General features: G+C 35.8%; 1 pseudogene; it reads left to right on the top strand.

Annotated features, from left to right (window-relative positions):
- The first annotated feature begins 17,080 nt into the window (after positions 1 to 17,080).
- LOC148198477 (uncharacterized) lies at positions 17,081 to 17,565 on the top strand (annotated as a pseudogene).
- Positions 17,566 to 20,752: the final 3,187 nt, after the last annotated feature.

The following is a 20,752-nucleotide window of genomic DNA, read 5'->3' as shown; positions in this document are numbered from 1 at the left end:
GGGAGACCATAGTTTACTACAAACTCGATCTTTTTGGATAAATAACATACTTTATTCCAATAGCATTGCGGAAGCAAAAATCAAAAATCATAAACGCAGTCCTTGCAAAATACAAATAAAATATAATCTTTGCCGAAAACACTAAATCTGAAAAGAAAATTTAAATAACAAAATCACTAAAATCCCAGAAGAATTAATTTCCCTTTTCTCGTCACACTACTGCACTCCAGCATCATCTACAACACCATCTACTCCCGTACAAGTACGATCATTGCAGGTGGAAACCACAACCACAAACATGGAAGGGTGAGCAACAAAAAAACAACATCATAGAATATAATACAGTAAAACAACATTAAACACAGGCTATATGAAGTAATAGTATCCTATCCGAACACTTAAACATATCATATCAATCCATCTATAGAACAATGTCGTTCCCTCGCACTTTGTCATCCCAACCTGTTACGCAAAACAGGGCGATTCGAGTCGTCCTCCATCGCAACTTCAGACCTATCTCTCCAACATCAAAATGGGCGAGACATTCACCTCCTTACGCAAAAGGAAGTGACACTCAAATTTTTGTCTCTGCACGAGACTCAACATCCTTATCGTAACGCAATACGAAAAGCTCACACATACCCGACAACCGTACGAGAAAAATAACAGAGTTTCATATTCTCATCATAAATCCATACACGTTCTCAATAACATGAATTAATCAACAAATCACACGGTTTATCTCACCATTCTCAAGATATTCCATAAATAGTATCAACAATATACATAAAACCATCAAAATTTGAAGTCCGAAACGTAACAAAGTTTCAAATCAACGAACAACAGAGGAAAGAAAACACAACTCTCATACTTACACTCGTGATGGCACCCAACAAAGCACCCGTTTTACCACCTGGGACATATATCAACAAAGAAATCATCTTTACACTAAAGTTCCTACATGAACTTGCAACGTACACCCAACTTTATTATACAAATATATAAATTTATACTGAATCGCTATTAACTTTCGTAACTCCCAACGTTTATATATATATGTATATATATTGTATTAATATTATATTACGCAACTCCCTCCTTCTATATATATATATATATATATATATATATATATATATATATATATATATATATATATATATATATATATATATATATATATATATATATATATATATATATATATATATATATATATATATATATATATATATATATATTACGTATACCTATATTATATTAATATAATATATTAACATACTTTCATTATATATTTATGCTATATTAATATAATATATATATTATATTATATATTTGCCAATTCGCTGGAGGGTCTGGTAAAAAATTATGATCAATAATAAACGAGAAGAGTGACACGGGTAAGTGAGAAAAAAAAATTGGATATGCTTTTTATTCTACAGATATGATGTTCTTTGTTTTAGCATATAATCATAAACATAAGCCTTCAATTGCTATATGTTTCTCTGCATGAGGTTGCTTTGATAGCTCTAATGATGAGGCTGCTTTGAAGTCACTTTCAGCCATGAATCTGCATGGATGACTGACGAGGAATTTGCAACGGAAATGATTGCTGGTGTAATCCCAAATGTCATTTGTTGTCTTCAAGTAAGTGTAGATTTTTCCAAGGTTAATCAGTGAATGTTAGGTGCTTATTGCTCCATTATCTTCTTAATGGATAATTTCTTCATTTTAATAATTGCAGGAGTTCCCTCCAAAGAGCAAGCTAGATCCCACTCTCTGGTGATCAAACTAGTACTGTAACAAAAGAAAAGTTGGAGATTAACATGGATGGGGTCACAGTGGAAGAAGTATATATATATATAATATATATATATATATATATATATATATATATATATATATATATATATATATATATATATATAAACATACATGTGTCATAGCTCCATATGATAATATTTATACCTATAGCCATATAATAATGACCACTGCATTATTTCCAACAACTGCCTACTTTTCAAGGACATATAATATTGGTCAAGTGGAAACTGATAGGGTACATCAGCTGACACAACAATTTGAATTTATTTAATGTTTTAGAAATATAAAACAACTAATGTTTTATATTCCTTACTTAGTTTAATTTGGAATTATTAAACAACTATTCCTTGTGATTACGGTGATCATTGAAATTAAATTCTGTGAAACACAAGCACTTGCGCTGCTAAGAGATTGTTCATAATATTTAGCACATATATAGTATATGCGGATATGGGTTTATTATTGACAGTTTTTTCTTTTTTGGTGTTGTAGGTTAAATACTCCTGTAGTGATGGAGCCATTTGCAATAGCAACAAACAAGAATCTCAGTGTGATTCACCCCATTTGTAAGCTTCTTTATCCTCACTATCATGATACCATTAATATCAATGCACTTGCTAGGCAAAACCTGATTAATGCAAATGGCATTATAGAACAATCATTTTTGCCTGGAAAGTATTTGTAACGAGGGAAGACCATGAAAACATGAGGGTGGAAGAAACACGTGGAAGCAGGCACGTGAGGAAAAAGAATATTAGACTCAATGATTATGATTGGACGGGGATTCATTAAATAGAAGTTTGTTAGAGGAGGGAGGGTGTGCTGTCATTTACGTATTCTCTGACTTCTTTTTGTCCTGTGCATTTCTTCATTGCTGCCATTTCATTTTCTGTTATATGAACTTTTATACTCAGAATATTTGGAGGACGTTTTTTTTACAGAGGATTACGAAAACCATTATAACGTCATTTCATTCTCCTTCCCAAATTTTATTACTGTTATATTGTTGTCTTACATTGGTGCTTTCATTCTCTGAACTATGGCCGAAAACACAAGACTGAAAGAACTAGCTACTGAAATAGCTCGTCTCAAGGACCTTTCGGCGGAAGTTTGTCGCATCGCGGAGGCCATAGAAAGACGTGAGCGAGAGTTACAAAAGTGGATGGAACATTTGACATTACGGGAACAAGATGCAGAAAACAGATTCCAAACACTTGAATCTACGTTGGGATCCTTGCTTCAACCGAAACCACCACCCTCCACTGAGCCACCACCGTTCCAAATGCGTAATGTTAAAATTGATTTTCCTCGCTTTGACGGTACTAACGTTCTTCAATGGATCTTCAAAGCAGAACAGTTTTTCAATTACTACCGCACAACCGATGATCAACGTCTGATCATAACTTCCATTCATTTGGAGAAAGAGGTAATCCCTTGGTTTCAGATGCAAAATCGTGCCAATGCCTTTCCAACTTAGGTTGCTTTTACTCATGCTTTGGAAACTGAATTTGGTCCTTCACCATATGAATGTCCCAGGGCCACCTTGTTTTAACTCACCCAAACATCATCTGTTCATGACTATTATACGCAATCTACATCTCTGGCCAACCGTGTCCAAGGCATCACGACGGAGGCTCTCCTAGATTGCTTTGTAGGAGGCTTAAAACCAGATCTCAAACGTGATGTTATTGCCCAAAACCCCACTTCTCTGCTGCGTTGTGTGTCCTTAGCCAAATTATATGAGGAGAAGTACATTCCCATAACCAGGTTACCAAACACTTCCTATTATCCCAAAACACAAGCCACAAACACCATCCCCACAACCTCACAATCCATACGATCAACCCCCTTACCTCCCTTATTATCCTTACCGCAGTCATCTACATCCAGTTCCCACCCCAAACCCAATTTCATAAAAAAACTTACTGCTGCAGAAATGCAATTACGCAGGGAGAAGGGCCTCTGTTTTACATGTGATGAGAAATTCACCATGAATCATAGGTGTCCCAATAAGCAGTATTTTGTTTTACAAGTGGATGAAGAGGTTCCTATTGATGTCCAACATGACCCTCCGGAGGACATTGTGGAGGGTGAACCTCCATCAATCGTGGAACAACACCTTTCATACAATACATTAAAAGGGTCTTCAGGACTTGGCACGATGAAATTTAAAGGGTCTATCAATGGCATGATGGTCCAGGTTTTATTAGATAGTGGAAGCTCAAATAATTTCCTGCAACCCAGAATTGCTCACTGTTTGAAACTTCCAGTCGAGCCTATTCCCAATTTTCAAGTGTTAGTGGGCAACGATAATGCCTTGGTAGCTGAAAGATTCATCAAGGACTTACAAGTTAAGATTCAAGGTCACTTGCTGCAATTGCCAGTATACTTACTTCCCATTTCAGGAGCTGATTTGGTGTTAGGAACTGCTTAGTTGGCAACTTTAGGACCTCATGTCTCTGATTATAGCAGCTTATCTATCAAATTTTATGTTGGGAATAAATTTGTGACTCTACATGGAGATCATTCATCCCTGCCATAGCCAGCTCAATTCAACCACTTCAAGAGAATGTGCCATACCAAAGGAATTGCTGAGTTATTCTCCTTGTAGGTTCAAACCTCTCCCACCATACAAGATCAATGGCTGGATCTTCCAAAGAATATGGAGCCAGAAATTGTATTGTTGCTCCATCAATACAAAACAGTTTTTGACCTTCCAACAGGACTACCCCCTGATAGGCAACAAAATCATTTTATTCCCTTAGTTGAAGGTGCTAAACCTATGAAGGTACGTCCATACAGATACCCTCACATTCAAAAGTTGCAAATTGAGAAAATGATTTCAGAGATGCTGCAGGAAGGAATTATTATTCCATCCACTAGTCCGTTTTCGTCACCAATCATATTGGTTAGGAAAAAGGATGATACTTGGAGATTTTGCACAGATTATAGAGCTTTGAATGCTATAACAGTTAAAGATAGTTTCCCTATTACCACTGTGGATGAATTACTTGATGAGTTGTATGGGGCACAATTTTTCTCTAAACTAGATTTAAGGTCTGGGTACCATCAAATATTGATTAAAGAGGAGGATAGGCACAAAACAACTTTTAGAAATCATCAAGGGCATTATGAATGGTTGGTCATGCCATTTGGTTTAACCAATGCCCCTGCCACCTTTCAAGCCCTCATGAATGACATTTTTCAAGGTATTCTAAGAAAATTTGTCTTAGTCTTCTTTGATGATATATTAGTATACAGCCCCACTTGGGAATAGCACCTCCAACATCTTGAGACAGTGCTACAGATTTTACAGCATCATCAATTATATGGAAAATTATCAAAGTGTGCTTTTGGCCTAAAAGAAGTTGATTATCTGGGTCATACAGTATCTGGAAAAGGTGTGACCATGAACAAGGACAAAATTGAAGCTGTGATGCAATGGCCAGTTCCCACCAATCTCAAGCAACTAAGAGGGTTTTTGGGACTCACAGGTTGTTATAGAAGATTTATTAGGCAATATGCCTCTATTGCTGAACCTCTAACTAATCTTCTAAAGAAGGACTGTTTTATATGGACTGACGAAGCCACTCAAGCTTTTGATGCTTTAAAAGCTGCTGTTACTCAAGCCCCTGTGCTAATTCTTCTAGATTTATCCATTCCTTTTATGTTGGAAACTGATGCTTCAGGGTCAGCTATTGGAGTAGTGTTGATTCAAAACAAACATCCCATAGTATATTTTTCCAAGAAATTGAACCCCCGACTCCAACGCCAATCTTCTTACGTAAGGGAGTTTTTTGCCATTACTGAAGCTGTAGCCAAGTTTCGACATTACCTTTTAGGGCATAAATTTATGATTCGAACAAACCAAAGAAGTTTAAGAAGTCTCACTAAACAGGCCATTCAAACACCGGAACAGCAGAAATGGTTACATAAATTGCTAGGGTACGATTTTACGATAGAATATAAATCGGGCAAGGACAATGTGGTTGTTGATTCTTTATCTAGATCATTTCTTATGGCATGGTGACAACCTGATGACAAATTTATGAACACCGAAAAACGGCGCCACAAACTTGTTTAACAATCGGCAAGTGTGATCGAATCGTATCAAGTAATAAAACTCGGTAAGACCAAGTATCGTTCTCCCAAAGGACTCACGGCCTAGTTTGGCTATGTGATTTGTTGATTATTTAAGACTTAAGAACAAATTGATTATAGGTTTTAATGCAAAAGACAATAACTAAACATGTACGCATGAAGTTGATCAATGGAAAAGCACAAAACAAACACTTCAATGAATTATATGGATGAGTATGTTGTTGGGGTTATCAATTTCATCTTATCCACTCTCATATATTTTCAGGAATTCATCATTCTTATCATCAATGCTAATGCCACTCTCTAAATTACCTTGCAAGAAGGCCTATCCCTAATTACGAGTTCATACAATTCCTAGCATTCCTAGTAATTAGTTCTTAAAGTGCAGGAGCTTAAAGGCAACCAATATGCTATTGGGAGAAATTCCCCGGATCTAGACTTCCCCGTACGTTCCCGTATCAACAAAATCAATAATCATGGCAACGAATGAGTTAAACAAAGCAAGCAATAAGCAAAGAGGAAAAACCCTAGCTAAAGATGAAAGAAAGCATATATCTTAATATAAGACATTAAATCAAATTCCATATATGAGAGTTTCACAAGACTACATTGATTCCCCAACAACAATACAAGGTTTAGTTCACCATATTCATGGTGAAACTAGATGAACAATAATGAAAGAATGAAAGATAAAACCCTAGAAAGGTGAAGAGGTAGCCTGAGCATCCAAAATCTTCCTTCAAGGGGTGGAAAAGAGAGTGTTTGCTTCGTCTCTGCCAAAGATACAAACCCTAGGACGTCCTAAAGCTTATATACTATTCTAAAATTACAGAAAATTAGGCCCAAGCCCAAAAATAGTGCCGCTCAGCGGTAAACTACCGCTCAGCGGTAAACTACCGCTCAGCGGTAAGTGCATGAGTTGTTTTCTTCCCCTCAACGGCCAAATCACCCCTCAACGGATCCAACGTGACTGCTTGAGTGCCGCTCAGCGGTAAACTGCCGCTAAGCGGCAGTTGCGGCTTCTCCTTTTGCACTTTTTGATGTCTTTTCTGATTCCATCTCTATCCTTTTTCACTTCTTTCACCAAATTCACCTTAAAACCTGCACAAAAACACTGAAATCAAGCATAAACCTGTCCAGCTCTCTTATTTCTAAAAATATGACAAAAAGCATGATTTCAAGCTAGTTTCTAAGTGTTAAAGGTTGCTTTTAGTATCAATTTTAAGTATAAAAATAACGGTTTTTCAACCGTTATCACAACCCCAACTAGATTTCCTACCAGAATTACGAAAGGCTCTAAATACAGATGAAGAAGCAAAAAAAATCATTACGGATTGTGTAGCCAACAAGCAGGTTGTTCCACATTATGCAGTCCATGATGGCTTACTTTACTGGAAGGACAGGATAGTCATACCTGCATCTCCTGAATTAGTTCACAAGTTGCTTAAAGAATTTCATAATTCTCCTATCGGTGGGCATGCAGGAATCACGAGAACATTTAGCAGACTTGCTCAACAATTCTATTGGCCTGGAATGCAACAGGATGTGAAACATTTTGTTCAGAATTGCCTGATCTGTCAGCAGGCAAAATCAGTTAATTCTCTTCCCTTGGGGTTACTACAACCTTTACCGGTGCCAACTCAGATCTGGGAGGATGTGGCAATGGACTTTATCACCAGCCTTCCAAATTCTCAAGGCTATACTGTGATAATGGTAGTGATGGACCGACTCTCCAAATATGCTCACTTCTGCCCTTTGAAAGCGGATTACAATAGTAAACAGGTAGCTGAAGCATTTGTCAAAATTGTCATCAAATTACATGGGTTTCCAAAGACCATTGTTTCAGATCGAGATAAGGTGTTTGTAAGTCAATTCTGGCAACACTTATTCAAATTAAGTTGAACTACCTTGCACATGAGCACAACTTACCATCCTCAGTCCGATGGACAGTCAGAAGCTCTTAATAAATGCTTGGAGATGTATTTAAGGTGCTATACGTATGAGTCTCCTAAAGAATGGGTCAAATTTTTACCTTGGGCTGAGTTCTGGTACAACACTGCTTATCATCACAGCAGTGGTATGACTCCATTTAAGGTAGTTTATGGGAGAGATCCTCCACAATTGACTAAATACACTCCTCATGCTTCTAATCCTCCAACAGTTCAAGATGACCTTACGATGCGACAGGAAATGATCAGCAAACTGAAACAAAATTTATTACGATCATATGGACTTTCAAATTGGTGATATGATGCTGGTAAAGTTACAACCGTACAGACAAAATTCAGTGGCCCTGAGAAAGAATCAGAAATTAAGCATGAAATACTTTGGCCCATTTCCTATCATTGAACGAATTGGCTTTGTTGCTTATAAGCTGCTGTTGCCCCCAATAGCAAAAATTCACCTTGTCTTCCACTGTTCTCAATTAAAACCTTGCAGGGGAGATCATACTCAGCAATATGTTCCAGCACTCACTATTGATTCTGAGACTCCCCTGTTATTCAACCTGCTGCTGTGCTTCAAGATCGTCAAATTATGCAAGGGAATAAGATAGTAAAACATTTATTGATCCAATGGGAAGGGTTAGAAGAATCAGCTCCTACATGGGAAGATGAAAGTGCCTTACGTAAAGCCTATCCAACATTCAACCTTTAGGACAAGGTTAATTTTAAAGGAGGAGGAATTCACTACAATAAAACATGGAATTACCGACGGCTTTTTATCGACGGACTTAGTTCCGTCGGTAAATTATGCATTACCGACGGCTTTTACCGACGGATGCAAAAAAATGTATTTTACCGACGGATATGGGCCTTCGGTAATTACCGACGGCCAAAAGCCTTCGGTAAAGCCTTCGGTAATTACCGACGGCCAAAAGCCTTCGGTAAAGCCTTCGGTGAAAAGAGCGGCAAAATTCCCGCCCATTTTTTCACTCTCTCTATGCAAAGTTTATACATTTTTATCACTCACAAATCGCTTTCTCTGCTATATTTCTCACCTTTTCTCACCTTCTGCCACCATTTTTCTCTACTGTGCAACCATCTTCCCACACTGTCACCGGTGCCGCTGGGAGAACGCCACCGCAGCCTTTGGGAGGACGCGACCGCTGCCATGGGAGGACGTCGTCGCTGCTGTGGGAGGACGCCGCCGCTGCTGTGGGAGGACGCCGCCGCTGCTGTGGGAGAAGTGCCGCTGCCGTGGGAGAAGCGCCGCTGCCGTGGGAGAAGCGCCGCTGCCGTGGGAGGACGCCGCTGCTGCCATGGGAGAAGCGCCGCTGCCGTGGGTGAAGCGCCGCTGCCGTCGCTGGAGAGGACCACCGTTGCCATGGAAGAACACCACCGTGCAAGCTTCACTGACATTAGGAATTTTTTCAATTTTAGGGTTTCTAAAACAATTAAAGAACCAAAGTGTAGCCTCTGATTTTGGTTTTGGAATGAATAAAATTGTTGTTTTGGTTTAGGAATGAAGAAATTTGGGTAAAAAAAACTGAAAAACGAAGGATACAGGAGAATGGAAAAGAGGAAGAAGATGAACCAGATCGACGTATTTACCGACGGACTTACCGAAGGCTTTTGGCCTTCGGTAATTACCGAAGGATTTTGGCCGTCGGTAAAGCCTTCGGTAATTACCGACGACCAAAAGCCGTCGGTAACTGTTACCGACAACGATATTACCGACGGTCATTTGTCCGTCGGAAAAATCGCATTACCGAAGGCTTTTGGCCGTTTCCGAAGGATTTTGGCCGTCGATAATAATTGTTTTTTTGGTTGTGATTGTAACGAGGGAAGACCATGAAAACATGAGGGTGGAAGAAACACATGGAAGCAGGCGCGTGAGGAAAAAGAATATTAGACTCAATGATTATGATTGGATGGGGATTCATTAAATAGAAGTTTGTTAGAGGAGGGAGGGTGTGCTGTCATTTACGTATTCTCTAACTTCTTCTTTTTGTCCTGTGCATTTCTTCACTGCTGCCATTTCCTTTTCTGTTATATGAACTTTTATACTCAGAATATTTGGAGGACGTTTTTTTTACAAAGGATTACGAAAACCATTATAACGTCATTTCATTCTCCTTCCCAAATTTTATTACTGTTATATTGTTGTCTTATAGTATTCTATGAAGATGAGTTCAGTTGTTTACAAGAATTGGGTTTTCACTGGTGGACTAAAGGATGATAAACTTCCTGATATGGTAACTTGCTTTGTTCTCTTTTTTTAAGTATTTTCATTTTATTTAAACCTTCGTTGCTTACTCTCATGAAATAATGCAGGTCGACATTTCATTATTTACTATTGACGATGACATTTAACATAGTGGTTTCAAGAGCCATGCTAATACTGATCCACAGGAGCAATCCTCACAAAATCTAAGCCTGTTGAGTGTTGATGACATATTGGGCTCGGTAAGTTCTTGTCATTAACATATACACACTTATAAGGAAAAAATCACTTTCTTTACTTTCCTCTGCTCATTCTAATGTAAATGGTAATTTCTGTTTTTATATTTAAATTTTAATTATTAAAAATTGAAGTAATGAATTTTATCATAAAAGTTCAAGCAAAATAGTATAAAAGTTTCTTATAATGCAACTAACTAGAATTAGTATTGGCGTAACATTTAAGGTATTATTATAAAAACTAATAAATTTATCGTAAATGACAATTATAAAAGGTTTTTACAATGTTGTCTTGTGAACAATTTATTCTAATTATAAAAATGATATTATGTGAAGGTTTCAGAGACAACAAATCAAGTAGGAAGAATTTCTATTTCAACACCGTTTGACATGCCACATGTGTGAGAGAATTGTTTGGAAGAGGACGTGTGTTAGAGGTGGACAAGTGGCAGAGGATGTAGAAAGTAGAAGTATTCTATATAATAATTGTTTGTTATCTTTATTTATTTTGTATATTATTTCTCTGATAATTTAGCTGGTGGCAGTATATGTACAAGTACTAGCATGTGATTTTTTATTTTATTTAGCATATGCTCAATGCTTAATAAATAGTTTGATTTGCTATTTGAGTATTAAATTTATTTTATTGGTTAGTCTTTTTTTTATTGAAATTTTCAAGATACTGACTCGATTCAAAAGAGAACCGAGGCGAAAAGTACTTAAAAAAACGGGGGTAAAATCCTACTGCCTCGGTTACTTTTGAACTGAGGCAAAATCGTACCTCTTTTGCCTCAGTTACTTTTGAACCGAAGCAAAATCCTATCCTTTTTGTCTCGGTTCACAACCGAGGTAAAAAGGGATAGAATTTTTGTCTCGCTTGTATATGCCTCGGCTCCAGAACCGCTGTCTATGGGCAAAAATAATCGTTGTCGTTTCCCTGAACTGCACTAGTGGAGAGAGGCTTGCGTCATAACATATTGAAGGCGCTCATTCATTTAAAGATGAAAGAGTTTCCAGCACTGGTGGAGGAGGCCCTGGTAGCAGAGCGAATGGAGGAGAGCCAACATCGCGTGGTAAGACCACAGAAGAGTAGTTTCTCTGGAGGTAGGAATCAGAATAAGCCATATAACAGGCCATTGAGGGATAAATCGGGAATGCTAAAATGTTTTGCATGCGGAGGATACCATCTCAGAAGGAATTGTCCAAGGTTTTCTAATGTCCAGAAGGAGTGGAGAACATGCTACACTTGCAACCAGCCAGGTGATGACAAATTTATGAACACTGAAAAATGGCGCCATAAACTTGTTTAACAATCGGCAAGTGTGACCGAATCGTATCAAGTAATAAACAAGGTAAGACCAAGTATCGTTTTCCCAAAGGACTCACAGCCTAGTTTAGCTATGTGATTTGTTGATTATTTAAGACTTAAGAACAATTTAATTGTAAGTTTCTAAATGCAAAAGACAATAATTAAACATGTATGCATGAATGTTGATCAATGGAAAAGAACAAAACAAACACTTCAATGAATTATATGGATAAGTATGTTGTTGGGGTTATCAATTTCATCTTATCCAGTCTCATATACTTTTAGGAATTCATCATTCTTATCATCAATGCTAATGCCACTCTCTAAATCACCTTGCAAGAAGGCCTATCCCTAATTACGGGTTCATACAATTCCTAGCATTCCGAGTAATTAGTTCTTAAAGTGTAGGAGCTTAAAGGCAACCAATATGCTATTGGGAGAAATTCCCCGGATCTACACTTCCCCGTACGTTCCCGTATCGACAAAATCAATAATCATGGCAATGAATGAGTTAAACAAAGCAAGCAATAAGCAAAGAGGAAAATCCCTAACTAAAGATGAAAGAAAGCATGTATCTTAATATAAGATGTTAAAACAAATTTCATATATGAGAGTTTCACAAGACTACATTGATTCCCCAACAACAATACAAAGTTTAGTTCACCATATTCATGGTGAAACCAGATGAACAATAATGAAAGAATGAAAGATAAAACCCTAGAAAGAGGAGGAGGTAGCCTGAGCATCCAAGATCTTCCTTCAAGGGGTGGAAAAGAGATTGTTTGCTTCGACTCTGCCAAAGATACAAACCCTAGGACGTCCTAAAGCTTATATACTATTCTAAAATTACAGAAAATTAGGCCCAAGCCAAAAATAGTGCCGCTCAGCGGTAAACTACCGGTCAACGGTAAGTGCGTGAGTTGTTTTCTTCCCCTTAGCGGCCAAATCACCCCTCAGCAGATCCAACGTGACTGCCTGAGTGCCGCTCAGCGGTAAACTGCCGCTGAGCGGCAGTTGCGGCTTCTCCTTTTGCACTTTTTGATGTCTTTTCTGATTCCATCTCTGTCCTTCTTCACTTCTTTCACCAAATTCACCTTAAAACCTGCACAAAAACACTGAAATCAAGCATAAACCTGTCCAGCTCTCTTATTTCTAAAAATATAACCAAAAGCATGATTTCAAGCTAGTTTCTAAGTGTTAAAGGTTGCTTTTAGTATCAATTTTAAGCATGAAAATAACAGTTTTTCAACTGTTATCACAACCCCAAACTTAGAACTTTGCTTGTCCTCAAGCAAACAAGATGTAACTCAATCTTCTACCAATCCTTATAATGGTTCACTCATTCAAAAATCCTCTTTTCAAGATAAGTAAACTTCAATCAAACTCATGACAAAGATTTCAATCAAGATGTACACATGCTTTGGTGTTCACAAAGTCACTTAATATCCAACAAATGCTATTTTTCATGAATGATCATTCAACTAAACATGGATGTTCATGTGCTCAATGAATATTTCCTCACTAGGTAAAGTGTTTCACTCAAACACAAGTGTATAAGAGGTAATCACTCATTCACTCTACTATCACAATGTCACATGAATCGTCTTTGCCTTTCATTTAACCACAATCAAATAAATTCACAAGCATGCATCATCACAAGGACTTTTTCAATGGCTTATAATGCGGCTGGGCTAACAAGAAAATTGGTTTTTCTGGATCACAAAACCCTTGAGTTAAGAGAATCATATCAACACAATCATTCTTATTTATTCCCAACTTTCCTTTACATTGAGCTTTGCTTTTTCTTTTCTCTTCTTTTCTTTCTCTTTCACATTCTTATTCTTAGCTCTTAGCTCAATGCTTTCAATTTCCCTTTCTATTTTCCAACAACCCCAAACTTGAACATTTATCAATACCACAAAATATTTTCTACTTAACTCAAGGTAAAGCTTTTCAACAAGGGTTTCCAAATCATGTTCAAGGCTAAAGGTTCAAAGGATAGAACACATAGTGTTCTCTTTTAGTGGCTAATCATGAAATTGGCTAATATAAGGGTTACCAACAAATGGCCTTGATCATATGATGCAAACAAGCAAGTAATTCAATCATAGAAAACCTGGGCAAAGTCATTCATGTTTCCAAAGGAATAGCATTCAATCACAAAAACTCTGAAGCTCAAAACCTCACATATAAGCTCATTCACATTTGACATAAACATCCTGCTTAATATCACAATCACAATCACAACATCATGCATTTGTTCACAAAGCTTGTGAATCACCTGTACAAGCATGTAATGTGCACAGCTCAACATCAATCCATATCAAAGTATCATCAAGCATCACATATCAAACAATCACAATTATAAGCAAACCATCACACCAGACAAAGTTTCCAATTGAGTACATCAAACCCTATTCTAAAACAAAAGTAAATAAGTTCAGAACACAAAACCAAATAAAAGCATAAGTCCTGCTCTAGTCATGATAGCATTCATCAGTAAATGCTATCTTAGCTCCCCATCAATATGAGTTGTCATCTGTATCCTCTTCTTCTTCTTCATCTGCAGCATCCTCAAATGCGTCCTCATCATCCGCTTCATCATCTTCTTCCTCCATCTCCATAGCTGAAGCTTCAGCTGCTTCAGCTCTGCCTCCTTGTACCTGCTCTTCTGGCCAAGCTACTACATTATGAAATTCCTCCATAGTCCACCTGTGTGCTGGAGGTGTATCATACATTCCAACAATCATCTCTGCAGTAGCCACCTGCCCTCTGTGGATAGACTGTAACTGTGCACCTATAAGAGACATGTACATGTCCCTCATTTGGAATGGTTCTGCTTCATGTGTCTCAGCAGATGCCCTACTCTGTGCTTGCCCTCTTTCTCTACGAGTACGGCGTGGTGGAACTGGTTGAACTGCTTCATCGCCTCCACAATATTGTCTATAATAAGCCTCATCAATTGCTTTCCTTGGCCTTTCAAAGGGTGGAGATGAAGTATCCACCCCAGCTCTCTTGCAGAGGTGTGTGATTAAGGACGGATGTCCTAAGGGTGCTTTGTTGTTTGTTGTGTTAGCACACACCCTTATCTCATCAGCTATTACCTGTCCAATATTGACATTCAAGTTCCTGATTGCACAATAAAGGAGGAGTGCCCTGCTAAGAGTAATGTCTGACACATGAGAACATGGCTGAATGTTGGCATGAGAAAATGTCATCCAATACTTTGTAAGAGAAGTCAAGTCAGTTCTCCTAATGTTTACCACAACGCCAGTTCTATTCCTTTGAAATTGTCCTCCAGGAACACATAAAACTCTCTCTACATCCTCAAAATCAGCTCCTTCTTCCATACAAAGAGCAAACTGGCACTGCTCACCAGCCCACACAGTATCCAAGAAGTTGTTGATGGAATCAGGATCATACCTGATAGCATGGCCTCTGACATAGCCCAAGTAATTCTCAGCTGGATAATCACCAATCTTTCTTGCATTAGTGTAGAATTCTTTTACCACAGCTATATTGGCAGGTGAAGGGTATGTGGCTAGCTTTCCCCAATCATTCCCTAACAATTGCTCTCCAAATTGAGGAGCAAAGTTAGGTATCATTCCCACCTTTCTCTCCATCAGTAACCTCCTATCTTGGACCACCTTGAAGTGCTTCTCATGTTTGCGAGATAGGAACCTACTAGAATGGGGTTGTTCTGGTTCCTTTTCTTTTCTTTTGGATGCCATGGTCTTAAATCTTTTGCCTGAAGAGGATGACATTCCTACATCAAACACAGATACCAAACCACAAAACATGTTGTTAATCATTAGTAAAAACACAGAAAACACCTTATTTCGAGGCTAAACCACCACTGAGGGTCAAAAATCACCCCTCAGCGCCACCAGTGTAGCAATCCAGAACACAATTCAGCAAAAATCTGTTATCTGTCAGAGTACCGCTCAGTGGTAATTTACCCCTCAGCGGTAAATCTGCAGATTCTTAAAAATTTCGTTTTAACCTATCCTAACTCCACCCACATGCAATTTTCAGTTTTTCAGATCAAAATCATTCAGTTTAATCGGTTCAAACTTCGCTTAAATCATCAAATCATGCATGGAAATCAAAACCCCTAAAGATTCATGGTTTAACAATCAAATTCAAATTCAAGAACCCTAGAATGAAAAATGATTGACTTACTTGGGTGGAGATGCTAGATGAACTGAGAATGCTTTCAAGCTATGATGCTCTCTCTACCTACCCCAAACTTAGATGGAATTAGTGATAAAATGAGTGAAAGAGAGATTTTCTCAAGAGGGATGAGGGAAAAGTTGTAGAGAACCTTTGAAAAAGTATGTAGGAGTGTGTGTGCAAAGAAAAATCTGAAAAGAGACACTAAGGCGCAGCTTAGGGTATAAAAATACCCTAATGGGCTCGGGTCCCGCTTAGGGGCAACCTAAGCCCAGTCTGCGACACTACCGCTCAGCAGTAGTTTGCCGCTCAGCGGCACTTTCAGGAAGTGCTTTTTAGAGCAAGTGAAGGCAGAACAGAAAGTAGATCTTGAGTTGCAGCGTGTTATTACAACGTTGGGGTCTGAGCAGGCCAAGGACTTCGTTTTGGGCAGTGATGGTATTCTCCGTTTTCAAGGACGAGTTTGTGTTCGAGTAACATAGAGTTGAGGAGGCTGATATTGGAGGAAGGTCATAGGAGTAGCCTCAGTATACATCCGGGAATGACCAAGATGTATAAAGACTTGAAAGAATCTTTTTGGTGGAATGGGATGAAGAAGGACGTGGTTGAGTTTGTAGTTTCTTGTTTGGTGTGCCAAAAGGTGAAGGTGGAACACCATAGGCCGGGAGGATTGTTACAACAATTGGACATTCCTCAGTGGAAGTGGGACAACATCTCGATGGACTTTGTGACTCATTTACCAAGATCTTTAAAGGGCCACGATTCTATTTGGGTGATAGTCGATCGATTGACGAAGAGCGCCCACCTTTTGGCAATTAATCAAAAGATGTCGATGGAAAAGTTGTTAGAGTTGTACATTCGGGAGATTGTGAGGTTGCATGGCGTACCTGATAGCATTGTCTCGGATCGGGATCCAAGGTTTACCTCGAGGTTCTGGCAGAAGTTGCAGGAGGCGTTGGGTTTGAGGTTAAGGATGAGTTCAACATATCACCCTCAAACAGATGGGCAGACCAAAAGGACCATTCAATCAGTGGAAGTCTTGTTGAGGGCTTGTGTATTAGATCATCTTGGAAGCTGGAGTGAGATCCTACCATTAGTGGAGTTTACCTACAACAATAGTTATCATTCTAGCATTGGGATGGCGCCGTTGGAAGCATTGTATGGGCGGAGATGTCGAACTCCTTTGTGTTGGTTTCAAGATGGTGAAGTTGTAGTGGTGGGTCCTGAGTTGTTGCAACAAACTACAAAGAAGGTGAAACTGATCCAGTAGAGGATGAGAGCAACTCAGAGTAGGCAAAAGTCATACGCCGATCAGCGAAGGAGGCCGCTAGAGTTCAGTGAAGGAGATCATGTGTTCCTACGTGTTACACCGATGACAGGAGTGGGTAGAGCTATCAAGTCAAGGAAGTTGTCACCTAAGTTTCTCGGTCCTTATGACATTCTTAGGAGGATTGGACCGGTAGCGTATGAGATAGCACTACCACCTCAATTGGCTAACCTGCATAATGTCTTTCATGTGTCACAACTGAGAAAATATGTTCCCAATCCAACTCATTTAATTGAATTAGACGACATACAAGTTCGTGAAGATTCACTGTTGAAGCGGGACCACTAAGAGTATTGGATGTTCAGACAAAGAAGTTGCGAGGAAAGGAGATCCACACAGTGAAAGTGCTTTGGAATGAGGAAACTCAAGAAATGACTTGGGAATTAGAGGAATCTATGACAAAGGAATATCCACATTTGTTCAAATACTAGCACAATTTTCGAGGACGAAAATTTTTGGAGTTGGAGAGGATGTAGAAACTGTAATAAATAAAATATTTATTGATTTTAGTATTTTATTTATTTGTGTGATCTATAATATTACATTATCAATTGTGGTGTGTTATTGGGTGAGGAAATTATAGTAGAATGAATATGAATTTATTTAAAATTCAGTTTTATTATTAAATTTTAGAATTTTTTTAGGAAACCTTATATACTAATGCGTGTATTATTGTCTCAACAAAATTGAGTTGGCCTGGTGATAGATTAGTGGGCTTGTGTGTGCATGACTCGTGTTCATTTTCCTGGACCCTTGTGAGATTTTTTTATTTTGATGGAGAGGGTTACTCCCTACACCACCCCACTTTGCTCCCTGTATCACCACATTTTTTTAAAATTTCAAAACTATCTTTTATATTTTAAAATATCCTACACCCCCACCCCTTTTCTTCAACGGATGTCAACATCCGTTGAAGAAAAAATTCTTCCACGGACGTGCTACATCCGTTAACGGATATGACGACATCCGTTGCCTTTTTTTGTTTTTTAGTTTTTAGTTTTTTTATTTTTTTGTTTTAAATTAATATATAAATATTATTTAATTATTTTAAAATTATTACTTAATTATTTATAAATTAATTTTATTTTATTTAATAAAATAATTATTATTAATTTTAATTTATGTATTATTATTTAAATAATAATTAAAAAATTTATTATAAATATATTAAAACGGATGTGCCACATCAGTTGCTTTTTTTGTTTTCTAGTTTAGTTTTTTTATTTTTTTTGTTTTAAATTAATATATAAATATAATTTAATTATTTTAAAATTATTACTTATATATTTTTTATAAATTAATTTTATTTTATTTAATAAAATAATTATTATTACTTTTAATTTACGTATTATTATTTAAATAATAATTAAAAAATTTGTTATAAATATATTAAAACGGATGTGTCACATCCGTAACGGATGTGTCACATCCGTAACGGATGTGGCGACATCCGTTGCCTTTTTTTGTTTTTTAGTTTTTAGTTTTTTAATTTTTTATATTTTAAATTAATATATAAATATTATTTAAAAATTATTATTTAATTATTTATAAATTAATTTTATTTTATTTAATAAAATAATTATTATTATTTTAATTTATATATTATTATTTAAATAATAAATAAAAAACTTTTTAAAAATCTATTAAACGGATGTGGCACATCCGTTAACGGATGTGGCCACATCCGTTGAAGGTTTTTTTTTTTAAAATAAAAATAATAAACTAAAATATAAAATATGTAAATGGATGTTACGGATATCAACATCCGTTGAAGGTGAAACGGATGTTAACATCCGCTTTATAGAAGGGCAAATAAGGTATGGAGAGATGCAGGGAGCGGTTAGTGGTGGAGGGAGCTAGAGCTGTCAAATGAGCCCCTTTAATAAGATTTGGCCCTAGCCCATGTGGGTTGGGGCCAAAAAAGCCCACAGGACCAAAAAAACTCTTTATTAAAAAAGCCCACAGGGCTAAAAACCCCTAAAGCCCTATAGGCCAGGGCCAGCCCATGGGCTTTCCTTTTTACAAAATTTAACGTCTAAAAACATAATATCATCATACAAGTAATCACAAATCATATGTATTTTTTATCCAGCTTTCATTTTATCTTTGTTAGTAATAACTTATAACCATAATTGATTCATGTATAATTATATTTTTTACCAATAAAATTAATTTTCTACTTCATAACTGTTTCTATATTAATTAGTTTAATAATAATGCTTTTATACAATTATTCCTTAATTTCCAAATTTTGTTTTGATAATTTTTTCATCTTAATTTTGGTTTCTTAATTTTGGTTTGTAAATTTGACGGTTCAGAGATATCCACATAAAATAGGTTTAAAAGTTAAAAAATTTAATTTAATATGTAAAATTTTGATGGACTAACGAATTTATTTGTAGATGGTAATCTATTTTATCACTAGTTTAAATCAATATCATTCGATTAAGATTTGTGATCAAAATTACATTATTTTTAATTGGTGTAAAACATGTTAAAATTTTGACTTAATAACTTTTTAACTTTTTTAATTTTCCAAATTTAATAAAATTAATATTTATTATTTACAAAGTTATATAATTCTTTTAAAAAAAATTTATGAAACGTATTATTTAGTCATTTACATCAATTTATATATTTTTATGTCTTTTTCATATATTTTATATTATATTCATTTGTCTTTTTTATTAGTTTCTTATTAAGAGACATTGATGTAATTTATTTATTATTATAATTATTATAATTTTTATTTATTTTATATGTTAATAATTAAATACAATAATAATTTTAATTTTAGTATTATAAATTATAACATTATATTTATTTAAAAATATTGTATCTATTATTTAATTATTTTTTATTACAATCGGCTCAATTATGATAAATAATTCAATAAAAACGATCTTTGTTGGATAAAGATAAGTATGATTTTAAAATATTAATTTAATCTAAAAGGTTAGAAAAAAAATATGATTTTATAACCACTAGGATTACATCTAGATCTTGTATACTAACATATATGATATTTATAAGAATTTTGCCTAACAAGGATTTTCACTAAAAAGTTAGTTCTTTTATTACGTGAAATTAATTTTAAACTTTACAAAGTTTGTGGTTTAATTTTTTAATGTATATATATCTATACAAAACATTCAACAAAAGAATTTTATATGACAAACCATAAAAAATAAAAATTTTACACCGATATTAAAAATTTATCCAATCAGTAGATTTGAATTTAAAATCTATCCATAATTAATATTTCAAATATTTATATAGATATTAGAATTCGATTATTGAAAAATCGAATTTTCAACTGTGTTACTTTTATAATTTATTTTTTGAAATTTTTTTCATTTTCTTTTAAATAAAAATAATAATAAAAATTTTCTGTTTTAACTTTCCAAAATAATAAAATTATATATTTAAAATATACTTATAATTAAAAAATCATTTTAAATAAGTTTTAATAAAATCAATATTTATACATTTATATTTAATTAAAAAGATATTAAATATCATGTAAATTTTGAAAATTATTGAACTTGTAAAGTATATAAAAGAAATAACTAAAAAAACATTAAAAGTGAATTAATTTAGTTTGGGGGCCAGCCCCAT

This window comes from Vigna umbellata, chromosome 5 (genome assembly GCF_029865625.1).
Source record: "Vigna umbellata cultivar VRB3 chromosome 5, Vumbellata_1.0, whole genome shotgun sequence".
Lineage (NCBI taxonomy): Eukaryota > Viridiplantae > Streptophyta > Magnoliopsida > Fabales > Fabaceae > Vigna > Vigna umbellata.
This window is presented reverse-complemented; position numbering and strand designations above follow the sequence as displayed.